This window comes from Phacochoerus africanus, chromosome 8 (genome assembly GCF_016906955.1).
Source record: "Phacochoerus africanus isolate WHEZ1 chromosome 8, ROS_Pafr_v1, whole genome shotgun sequence".
NCBI classification, from domain to species: Eukaryota; Metazoa; Chordata; class Mammalia; order Artiodactyla; family Suidae; genus Phacochoerus; species Phacochoerus africanus.
Genome location: NC_062551.1, coordinates 30117823 through 30130015, shown reverse-complemented (window position 1 = coordinate 30130015; position 12193 = coordinate 30117823). Strand labels below are relative to the sequence as shown.

General features: G+C 44.7%; 1 non-coding gene across 1 annotated transcript; it reads right to left on the bottom strand.

Annotated features, from left to right (window-relative positions):
* Window positions 1–2660: 2660 nt before the first annotated feature.
* Window positions 2661–2764, bottom strand: LOC125134754 (U6 spliceosomal RNA). The gene has a single exon (XR_007136761.1). It is a non-coding gene; the product is annotated as a U6 spliceosomal RNA (small nuclear RNA).
* Window positions 2765–12193: the final 9429 nt, after the last annotated feature.

The following is a 12193-nucleotide window of genomic DNA, read 5'->3' as shown; positions in this document are numbered from 1 at the left end:
AAAAGCACTAAAATGCTGGTTCTTAGAATTTTATTTTATTCAGGATAATGCAAGAGAAGAGGGGTGAACAGAAATGCGCATTGGCCGGGGTTGGGGGGATGGTGAGCATTCAGCCATGGTTATTTTGGAGTTAGGTTTAATCTTAGTATCTCTCAGACTTTTCCTTCAAAATATCATTCACAACAAAGAAGCATGTTTAAATATCATGTTTAAATATACCAACATTTTTAAACCTGTAATGAACCTATATTCTCTATGCTTTTTCTTTATTGTTGCCCTCTCCCTGTGAGACTGTCAGCTCCCTGAGAGCAGCGTGATTGCGTTGTTTCTTACTGTATCACCAGGGTCTCTAGATCAGTGCTTTGCTGGGTGAAGGGAAGAATGCAGACACATTATAAAGCCTGCCCATCCACAAAACTTAAATTTTGGAAACAATGAGATGATGAAATGAGCAGTATTTTTAAGTTTTTCTTTTTTCTTTTTAAACTTTTTAGGGCCACACCCATGGCATGTGGAGGTTCCCAGGCTAGAGTGTGAATAGGAGATGTAGCCACCCTCGGCCTACACCACAGCCACAGCAACTCGGGATCTGAGCCCCATCTGCAGCCTTCACTATAGCTTACTGCAATGCTGGATCCCTAACCCACTGAGTAAGGCCAGGGATTGAACCTGCGTCCTCATGAATGCTAGTCAGATTCTTTCTGCTGAGCCATGAAGGGAATGCCCTTAAGTGTTTTTCTAAATGTGAGGGCTTCAGACTCTCAGCTAATATCTCACAGCACAGTATCCCCTTAGGGTAGGTTGATGTCAACAATAGGGATGTAATCTTTTTGATAATTTATCTTTTTTTACTTTTACTTTTTCTTTTTTTTTTTTTCTGGCCACACCCATGGCATATGGAAGTTCCTGGTCTAGGGGTCAAATCCAAGACGCAGTATGACCCAAGGTAGCCACAGCTGCAGCAAGGCTGATCCTTAACCCTCTGGGCCACAGCAGGAACTCCCTAATCGTTTCAATTGTTTTTGGCCAGACCATTGGTTCTTATTTCAGATCTTACTAGATAGCCATTGTCTTCATCTCTTAAGGTGGCTGGTCGGAAGGCTGTGCGAGGAGAGGGCATGACAGAGTGGCCCTGTTCTTTTTCACTTCTGCTGGCCTTCTCATCGTTAACCTTAATTGTGGGTTCTTTGAGGAAGTCTTCCTCAGCCACTTGTCCTGTTTGTGAAGACTGATGTCATTAAGACAAGATAAGACCTACATCGAATTAATGGGGCCCATGGAAAACACACCCCCCGCCCCACATTTGCTGAAAACAAACCAAAAAATGGGTAAGAGAGAAACTGTCCACCCCTGGTCATGGCAACTCCATTCATCCCATCAGGGGACCTTGTAGAGTTTATGGCACATACAGCTTTGGGACGTAGGACACAGTGGAAGAGCCAGTGCCGGTCTGCAGATTTTTTAAATGGTTAAACACTCATTAATTTCCAGAGTTTCTGATAAAAATTAGATTTATATAAGCTCCTAATTCTCTTCTGTCAAGCTACATGTCTTTCTTGGAGCCAGGGTCGCAGTCTTGATGACCATTGCTTTGTAGTCAGTTTTGAAATCTGAAAGCATGAGTCTTCCTACGTTGCTCTCATTTTTCAAGATTTTTTGAAAAGTTCTCTATACCTTTAAATATTCTTTTGTTTTATTGTCATAATCTTATTTTATTTTTTTATTTTTTGTCCTTTTAGGGCCATACCTGTGGCATATGGAAGTTCCCAGGCTGGGGTGGAATCAGAGCGGCAGCTGCCAGCCTACACCACAGCCACAGCAATGCTAGATCCTTAACCCATGGAGTGGGGCCAGGGAATTGAACCCACATCCTCATGAATACTAGTTGGGTTCATTACTGCTGAGCCACAGTGGGAACTCCCATAATTTTATATTTTAAAAAATCTTTTAGTTTTATAATTTGACTTCTGTTTTTCTTTCGACAATAATTCAGTGTGTATGTGGGGGGGGGTGTTTATGTGGGGGTGGGGTTGGGTGGAGTGTATACTGTATTTTATCCCAGAGTAACTGTCAAATGTTCTTTCTGAAAAATACACCATCTTTTCCTTCCATAAGGTCATTAACATTTTGTATTCATGTTAAGAAATGTCTCTTCTCTTGTAAAGAGAGAGAGGTGGGGGGGGGAGAGAGAGAGATAAGAAAGAAAAAGAAAGAAAGAAAGAAAGAAGAAGAAAAGAAAGAAAGAAAGAAAGAAAGAAAGAAAGAAAGAAAGAAAGAAAGAAAGAGGAAGGAAAGGAAGGAAGGAAGAAGGAAGGAAGGCAAGAAGGAAGGAAGGAAGGAAGAGAAGGAAAGAAAGAAGAAAGAAAGAAAGAAAGAAAGAAAAGCTTCCTCCACACAATTAAGTACTAAAAGTCACCTGTGTAGGTTATCTTATGACTTCCCGTCCAGGCCACCCTCTCTCAGGGCAGCTGATCGCAAGAGCTACCCTCTGCCTTCTGGTTGGTTTCTGTCAAAGACTGGCAAACAATGGTGGAGCCGTGGGTGAGAGGAGCATGGGGTCAGGATCTTTGTTCCCCCAGCTTCCTCCGTGGTGAGTGGCTACGGTTGGCTGTGCCCCTCTAGCAAAGCTATAGCCCCTCTTCATGAGGAGTCACTCACCTAAAAACACGGAACACATCACAAATATGCATGTCACTCTTGCACAGGGGCCATGCTGATGTCCGTATCATTGCAATTTTAGCATATGTGCTGTTGAAGCAAGCATTCATTTTTCAAGATTGTTTTGACTCTTTGAGGTTTCTTGCAATTCCTGATGAATTTGAAAATCAGCTTGTCAATTTCTTACAGAGAAGTCAGCTGGGCTTCTAATAGGGATTCCGATGAATCCGTAGGTCAGATTGGGAACGTTTTAACAATGTTAAGCCTTCCAATCTATGCATATGGGATCTTTTTCTAATTATTTACATTTTCTTTAATTTATTTCAACTATGTTTATAGTTTGCATAGTACACGTTTTTCACTTGTTTTATTGGTTTATTTATCAAATTGTTTTTATCAATTTTATTATTAATTATATTACTTAATTACTTCACTTAATTTTTCCCTAAGTGTTTTATTCTTTTAGTTGCTATTATAAATTGAATCCTTTTCTTAATTTCATTTTCAGGTTGTTCACTGTAAATGCATCAATACAATTGATTTGGGTATATTGATCTTGTATCCTACAACCTTGTTGATTTTCCACATGGATACCAAGACCATCCAATGGGGAAATAATCTTTTCAATAAATGGTGCTGGATACCACATGAAAAGACGCATGAAAAACAATTAAATTGGACCCCTACTTCACACATATAAAACATTGACTCAAAATGGATGAGAGACCTAAATAGAAGAGCTAAAACTTATAAAACTCACAGAAGAAAACAGGGATAAATCTTTCATGACCTTAGATTTAGCAAAGGATTCTTACAGATGATACCAATAGCACGAGCAATGAAAGAGAAAAATAGATAAATTAGAATTCAACAAAATTAAAAACCTTTTTCCTTCGAGGAATACCACCAAAAAAGTGAAAAAACAACCCACAGACTAGGGGGGAAAATACAAATTATATATCAGATAAGGGAGTTGTATATAGGACATATAAAGCACCCTTTCAAAGAGCCCAGTTTAAGAAATGGACAAAGGAGATGAATAGACATTTCTCCACAAAAGATGTACAAAATGATTTCTTCCTCAGAAGACCACTGGAAAACAGACAAATGAAGGCAGAGCCAAAACCACCACGGTAGTTATTATCCCACTCCCCAAATATGTCTGGCCCTTCACACGTCAAGTGTATGGTGGGACTGTACTTCCTGCTTCCTTATGGTTGAGTGGGACAGTGTGACTAGTCCTGGCCAAAAAGTCGCCAGTCACTTCTCAGCCAAGCATTTAATTGCTGGCAGCAAACCCTCCAAAGCTTTGCTTTCTTCCCACAGTGACAAGCTCCATTCCATAAGGAGGCTGCTCCATTGACCTGGATCCTGGAGGGAAGATGCTGCAGAGCAGAGCCCAAGACAACAGGCAAGAGAAACACTGTGTCAGGGAGAAATAAATAAAGGGGGGGGGCGGTTTTGTTTGTTTGTTTGTTTTAAGGCCAAACCCGCAGAATCCAGAGGTTCCCAGGCTAGGAGTCCAATTGGAGCTGTAGCTGCCAGCCTACGCCACAGTCACAGCGACGATGGATCTGAGCCACCTCTGCAACCTACACCACAGCTCATGGCAACCCTGGATCCTTAACCCACTGAGCAAAGCCAGGGATTGGACCCGAGTCCTCATGGATACTAGTCAGGTTCGTTAACCACTGAGCCATGATGGGAACTCCTGAATATTTTTATCAGCACCATGTGATGTGCATGCGGTAGCTCCTCAGTCTCTCTAGGTGTGGACTGCAGTATGAATGATGACAATGAGAGAGGTCATTGAGAATAATGAAAGGTGTGCATGGCTTTTGCAATCAGGTTTGAATTCAAATCCTTCCTTTGCCAGGATTTGAATCTTTTGGAGTTTCAGCTTCCTCAGCTGCAAGACTGAGAAAATATTCACCTTAATTTCAGAAGGTTAACATAGCATCGAAGGAGATAATGAGTTAATAAAGCATTTCACATAGAGCCTGGAACAGAGTAAGCTGCAAAGTATGCTAGTTACGATTCTTTATAATACAAGGTTGGCAAATGTTAAATGATAATAAACTTAGTGGTGGTCAGAGCATGGATAAACAGGTATACTCCCAGCCAATAGGGATATATCTTGGCCTAGTCTTCTATTCTTTCGGGAAAACACAGCCTTATGATGTATTCTTTTTTTTTTTTTTTTTTTTTTTTTTTCTGTCAGGGCCGCACTCGTGGCATATGGAGTTTCTCAGGCTAGGGGTCCAATTGGAATTGTAGCTGCTGGCCTACACCACAGCCACAGCAATGCCAGGTCCGAGCTGTGTCTCTGACCTACACCACAGTTCACAGCAATGCTGGATCCTTAACCCAGTGATTGAGGCCAGGGATCAAACCTGTGTCCAGTCAAATTCATTTCCACTGAGCACGACAGGAGCTCCTGATGTGTTCTAATTCCAAAAATAAGTAGACATATATTCAAAATTCAATGTACAAACAACATAAATGTTCAAGAACAGAGGATGGATTCTGATAAATCCCACTGACAGCATATCAGAAGTTTTCAAAACTTTTGGACTGGAATTTACAAAAGAAAGACATATTATATTACAAGCCAATATATGGCCCAGTACGGGGGTGGGGGAGGGTTGCACATCTGGCAGTTTTCTGTCCATCCTTCCTCCCTTCCTTCCTTCTCGCCCTCTTCCCTCCCTTCCTCCCTCTCTCCCTCACTTTCGTCAGCCTTAATTCTCGCATCAGGGAGGTGCAGGGGGGTGAAGTAGCCTCGAGCACGGGCTTCTGAGGCCGGCATTCCTAGGTCTCAAACCCAGTTCTCCTCAATAGTTAGGTGCAAGGCGCTTAATCCGGTTCCCCACTAGACAACAGAGATGCACTCTCCCACGTGGCAAGGATGGCGGAAACATTATACAGGATGGTTCCCACAGTCTGTGCACAGAGGAGGTTTCAACCGAGTGATGCCCATCATAGTGATGATGTCCCCTAGACAGAGGGCTGCTGGCAGTTTCTTTTAGGGACCCCTGGCCAAGTGTTGAGAAGAGAGCCTGGCACAGAGTAAGCCCACACAGTAAATGTTGCTATTATTATTACTGACGTTATTATTATTAACAAAAATTCCCGAACTGCAGAGCTAATTAAGAAGTCATTCCTGAGTGAATTTGTTATCTTTCCCAGCTACAGAATGAGCCTTATACCTCACACCTAGGTAAAGGCAAAATCAGTTGATACCATAAATGAATCGATGGCTGCTGTTTCCCATTAGCATACACCAAGAGCCCAGACCTCCTTTCTTCACTGCTTCCCGCCCCATCTCCCTTTTGACATCCCAGCCAAAGTCTGTAGATGACAGCCTTGAAAATTGGACTTTCCTGGGCACACGTCACCCACTGCCATTTGACGTACAGGCCTTGGGAAATGGTACCAAATTCAGTGAACAGGAGCCTTCTCCTGACAGCAGGTGGTCTCATTGACCACGTCCTCCAAGGCTGTGAGAGGATGGGGTTGCAATGCTTTGGTGGGGGTGGGGACTAGGGGTCAGGTGAGCTAAAGAGCTGAAGTGGTCGGTGAGGCGAGCCCCTTCCTTTCCGAAGGGGCAAAATCATCTCTCCAGTTTGAAAACATACCAGAATAATTCGGCCCATCATGATGCCTGTGGTTTCTGACCACACATGAAAGATGGTCAGAGGTATTTCAAACTGGACTTTCTGCCCCCATTCCTTAAAGGCTCCATTCATTCAACCAATAAAAAAAGCATGTGTAGGGGGGAAAAAAATGTGTACGTCTTAATTTCATACCCTACCTTGATGAATTTCTATTACTGATGTAAATTAAAACAAGCACAAAAACACTAGTAGCCACTCCCATTTATGAGTGCCTCTTCCTTCTTGCGCGCCTGGCCTTGTATATGAGTTAGCTCATCTGAGCCTCTTCAATAACCTCTAAAGTAGTTACCGCTGCTATCCCCATAAACAGAGAGGCTGCGGATCTGGTCTAAGGTCACCACTAGCAGTAGACAGAGTCAGGATTTGAACCCAGGTCCGTGTAAGGCCAAAACCCCAAGTGTTCTGATGGGTGTAAACATCCTTGGATTGGAAAGGCCAGGGCTGAGGGCATGAGACTGGGACCCAGAGACCCTCTCCCCATAACTATTCAGACAAGGAGTTCTGGTTGTGGCTCAGTGGGTTAAGACCCTGACTAGTATCCATGAGGATGCTGGGTCAATCCCTGGCCTCGCTCAGTGGCTTAAGTATTCTGTGTTGCCCCAAGCTGCGGCGTAGGTGGCAGATGCGACTCTGATCCTGTGTTGCTGTGGGTGCGGTCCTAAAAAGACCAAAAAAAAAAAAAAAAATTCAGACCAAAGATCTAGCCTCAGGCTTGATGTCCCAACCTCTAACACTAAGGTGAGGGTGGGGCCATGAGGGAGGGGTGGAGGAGGGGAAGAGCCTCTCTGTGCCCTGGTGCTCCTACCCCTCCCCAAGCACCCCCTCCACCCCTGTATGCCACAACCGCCAGTCAATACTGGCTTACATTTTATGAGACAAGGAGTTAACTTGTTCAATTATGGGGGAGACAGCTCTATTCTTTCGTAACAAGTAATCTGAGTAGGGAAATCGATCCTAAGAGACCCCATGCACGCTGGCTAATTTTATATTATCCTTAGCCAATGGGCAAGCACGGAGTAATGGAGTTGTTGTTACAGTTCATTATGGGAGGGGGGGATCAATAGCAGGACAATCCGAGGCTCAGCATCACAGCTGTGGCTGTCAGGGGAGGGCGTGGGGCGCTCGGGGTGGGGGAGCACCACTTCCTTTATTTGTGTGTTTCCAGCCCAGACACTGATGATCCCTGCCACAACCTCTAAGAAAGTAATACCTCTCAGGATGGAGACCCAGACACTCGCCACTCCCCAAGCCCCAACGCCCCCCACAGCCAGACTCCATAGACACCCTAGGTGAATGGAAAAATGGAGAAAAGCAAAACCCCCCTCATCGCAAGGCCTGGCTGGTGGCTGTCACCTTTTCCCTGCTGTCCTCCCAGGTAGCTTCTGGACAGAATCCAGGTTTGGCCTGGCAGTGAATCCTCCTTGGCATCTTGATGGCCCCAAACACTAACTCCTGGTTTTCTTCCTAAATGCACAGCCAACAGATAGACAGGCTGCCTCTGCCCTCTGTGTGCTCAACAACTGAGAGGTGCTGCCCCAGCATCTCTGGTTTCCCCGAGGGGGGTGGGGGATGTGGTGAGTGAGGATGAGGATCTAACCTCCCTGGGGCAGTGGCTTCAGTTCCAGTCTTCCATCTGATATTTGGGTCGTTCCCATGTTCTCCCCTGCAAACAGAAGTGGCTAGTACCAATTCAGTGTTTCAAAATCCTGCCTTGTGTGTATGTCCATGAGCATTTTAGAAGCTGTGCTTACTCTGTGTGTGGCTGAGACTGTAGCAGCCTCTTTATCTGTGTGATCAGGTGTATCAACAGACCTTAGAACTTACATATAGAATTATTTATTTGTCCACGCCTGTGGCATGTGGAAGTTCCTGGCCAGGGATTAAACCCATTCCACAGCAGCAACTCAAGCCACTCCAGTGACATTGGATCCTTAACCTGCTGTGCTACAAGAAAACTCCTATAGTATTATTTCATTGCTATTCTGTGTGAACCCATTTTACATGCATTGTCTTATCAACTCTGGCATTATCCCAGTACACAAATCAGGAATTCCCGTTGTGGCTCAGCAGGTGAAGAACCCAACATGGATGAAGATGCATGTTTAATCCCTGGCCTCTCTCAGTGGGTTAAGGATCTGGCATTGCTGCAAACTACAGTCACACCTGCAGCTCAGACCTGGTGCCATGGTTGTGGTGTAGGCCTGCAGCTGTATCTCAGATTCGAACCCTAGGCCAGGAACATCCATAGGCTGAGGGTGTGGCCAAAAAAAGAGAAGAAACAATATACAGATCAGTAAACAGAGGCTCAGAGAGGAAAAGCAATGTGCTCAGGACACTTAGGTGGGAAAGGTCAGAGCCAGGATTTGAACTTCGTCTCTCTGACATGCCTCCGGCACTGTAAAATGCTCTGTGTGGCCCTCTAGGAGGGAGGAGCCATGTTCTTTTGTTAAAAATTTCTGTCTTCTCGCATGATTAGCCCAGAGCCTGGCATATTCATATATAGTGGGCCTTATTTCTTTAAATATTAAATCAACATATTTTTATGCTGCCCCTATTAAACATACTCCCCTGAAGTCGCCATACCACTGCGGCCCCAGGGAGGTGGGGAAAACAAAGCCTCCCTCTGGGAGGGGACAGATATGAGAGCAGAGGGGTCCCAGACACACAGGAAGGGGATTAACCGCAGCCCTGCCATGGGCAGTGTGAGCAGCAGCAGAAGGACAGAGGTCAGGATACTCGTGGTCACCATACTGAGACCTTTCTGTACCCTGGACACTTAATACACATTATAAATGTATGCATATGTACTAATAGGTATTGGAGTTCCCACCATGGCTCAGTGGGTTAAAAACCCAACTAGTATCCACGAGGATGTGGGTTCAGTCCCTGGCCTTACTCAGTGGGTTAAGGATCCAGCGTTGACACAAGCTGCAGCACGGGTCTCAGATCCCCCATTGCTGTGGCTGTGGTGTAGGCCAGCAGCTGCACCTCGGATTTGACCCCTAGTCTGGGAACTTCCATATGCCGCAGGTGCAGCCCTGAAAAGACAAAAAAAAAGTGAATCCTGGTATCCAGGAAGGTCTAGGAATGAGTTTCCTTCCTCGTAGATGACATGTTTCTGAGTGACTCTGGCTAAACCCAGCAAGGTTCTAGCCTCAGCTCTCTTCCCAGAGCCTCAGCTCTCTTCCCAGAGCGCTAGGATCCCAGACTTGGAAGGAAGGAAGAAAAGGAAGAGAGAGAGAGAGAGAGAGGGAGGGAGGGAGGGAGGAAGGAAAGAAAGAAGAAAGACAAGAAAAGAAAGGCATGGGGAGGGCGGAAGGGGAAGATCTGAAGGAGGAGCTGAGGAAGCTCAGTCCCAGGAGGAGGAGAACCAGGGGAGGGAGGGGAAAGGAGAGGGGTGGAGGAGGAAAGGAGGGGGAGGGAGAGGGGGAGGGGGAGGGGGAGGAGGAGGAGAGAAGGGGGAGGGGGAGAAAGAAAGGGGAACGGGGAGGGAAGGGGAGGAGGAAGTCGGCAGGGAAGGTGGGAGAGAAGGAGCAAGAGGAGAAGAGTAAGAAGCGAAGGGAAGAAAGGGGAGGGGGATGAGGAGAGGGAGGAAGAGGAAGAAGAGCTGGAGAGGGGAGGGGGAAGGAAGGGAGGAGAGAGGAGAGGAGAAGGAAGGCCGGGACTGGGTTTCTCACCAGCGGCCGTGGCCATGGCCATCTGTGCCCCCGGCTCCACCCGGCCCCTCTCCCCCCAGCCTGTCCTCAGATCTTGGCTCTGTCTCCAGAGGTGTCCCACAGGTCACATTTAATTACTTCATAAAAAACTGGAAAGTAGAAGAGGAAGAGTTAAATGTTCTCCTAAAAGGAGGAAGCCACGGCTAATCCCAATTAGGAGGAAGTCCCGGGCTATTGAAACGCTACAATCCAATTACATCAGGTAAAATGAATTACTCCGTTAATGCTGACTTATTATGAAGACACCTTCTTATTGCTCTCATTAATAATCTTTAGACATCATTTTAGCGCATATTGGCTGCAATAACATTTCTATTAGCATCATGGTGGAGCAGAGCTGACAATTAAAATAAAAAATAAATCAACCCAAGGAGCGAACAAACGTAATTATAGTTCAGAAAGAGCTTTTATGTGTATTTGATTAGTCGATGGAACAGCGCCTCCCTTCTTGCCTTGAATATGTGTTAGCCCCGATCCTTGCAGGTTCCTGGGGTTGGGGGGAGAAGATGAGGGTGTGTGTGTGTGTTCGTGCACATGTGGGCATGTGCGTGTGAGTGTAAGGGACAGAGAAGATGGGGGAGCTTATCAACCAGGGAAAAGTTCAAGTCCAGGTCCCTGACTCTGGATACCCCTATGTAAGTTCCTTCCCCTCCCTGTGTGTCAGGTTCTCCGTTCCTGAAATTGGACTTTTTAAAATTATATAATTTCCAGATTATATCTACTGTCATCTAGAGTTCAACAAAATTTTCCTGCTTGAGAGGAATGATAATTCCTAAATACAGAGATCTAAAGAAGAAAATCTGGGAGTTGTGTTTTGGCTCAGTGGTAACGAACACGACCATTATCCATGAGGACACAGGTTTGATCCCTGACCTCACTCAGTAGGTTAAGGATCCAGCATTGCCGTGAGCTGTGGTGTAGGTCACAGGTGCATCTCGGATCCCATGTTGCTGTGGCTGTGGTGTAGGCTGGCGGCTGTAGCTCCAATTTGACCCCTAGCCTGGGAACTTCCATATGCCAAGGGTGCAGCCCTAAAAAAAACCAAAAAAAAAAAAAAAAGAAGAGGAAGAAGAAGAAGAAAATCTATTATTTCTGCTATAAACCTGAAGCTTGATTTCTTCTAAAGCAGAGGCTTTCACCTAGGTGGTTTTGAGGATCATGACTGGGATGAGGGGGCTTCTGGATAGAGGCCAGGGCTGCTGTTAAACACCTTACAGTGCACAGGACAGACGGCCCCTGACAACAAAGAATCATCCGACCCTAACCATCAATGGTCCTGACGTTGAAAGACCACGTTCGAGACCCCTTCTCTGACTGTATATCTTTGCAGAGATATGGGTTAGGTTTCCAGGGCAGCTGGAAATATCAGACACTTTGGCCTCCCTGGTGAGATGATTTTCTTCGCCAAATACAAAATGAAAATTCAGCAGAGGATTAAGGTTTAACTTAAATACAGTAACAATTAAATTCTCAAATAATTACATTCTCAAGTAATTATATATAAATACACACTAACCTGTGTCTCTCAGTGCCCTTAGCTTCACCTCCAGTTTCTTTTTCTAGAAATGCACATACGTATATAATACCATATATGTAAGAACCATATATACATACATATACATACACATATATAATGCCTCGTATGTTTACATATACATATTTACAATAACTAAATATATGTATATATATATACACACATATGTGTCTGTATAAATACTTGTAGCCTAATGACCTTCTAATGCAGTGCTAAAGAAGAGGCAGAGCACTCCAACTAAAATAATTTCAGGTCAATTAAAAATGTGCAGCTGAGAGGTCTTTGGGTAAATGGCCATTTTGGGGTTTTGCCTGTGTTTTCTGGAGCCCTGGATTTGATAGAAGCCATTTAATAGTTCTTAAATGTTTCACTTAAAATCCTTTTTAAAATATAGTTTTAGCTATTTTTATGGCTCTAATTTTTAGAAATCCCTACCGCTCTCAAAGATGTTGGATACCAAATTTAATATACCCAGGACCACCAAATCATTAACTTGTGCTGCCAGGCAAAATCACTCCAGGACAGACCCTGAAGTTAAGCTTCTCTTTCCGGCTCTGTATAATTGAAGAGTACCCAGAATTTGCAAAATTGAACTATTAATAACTACT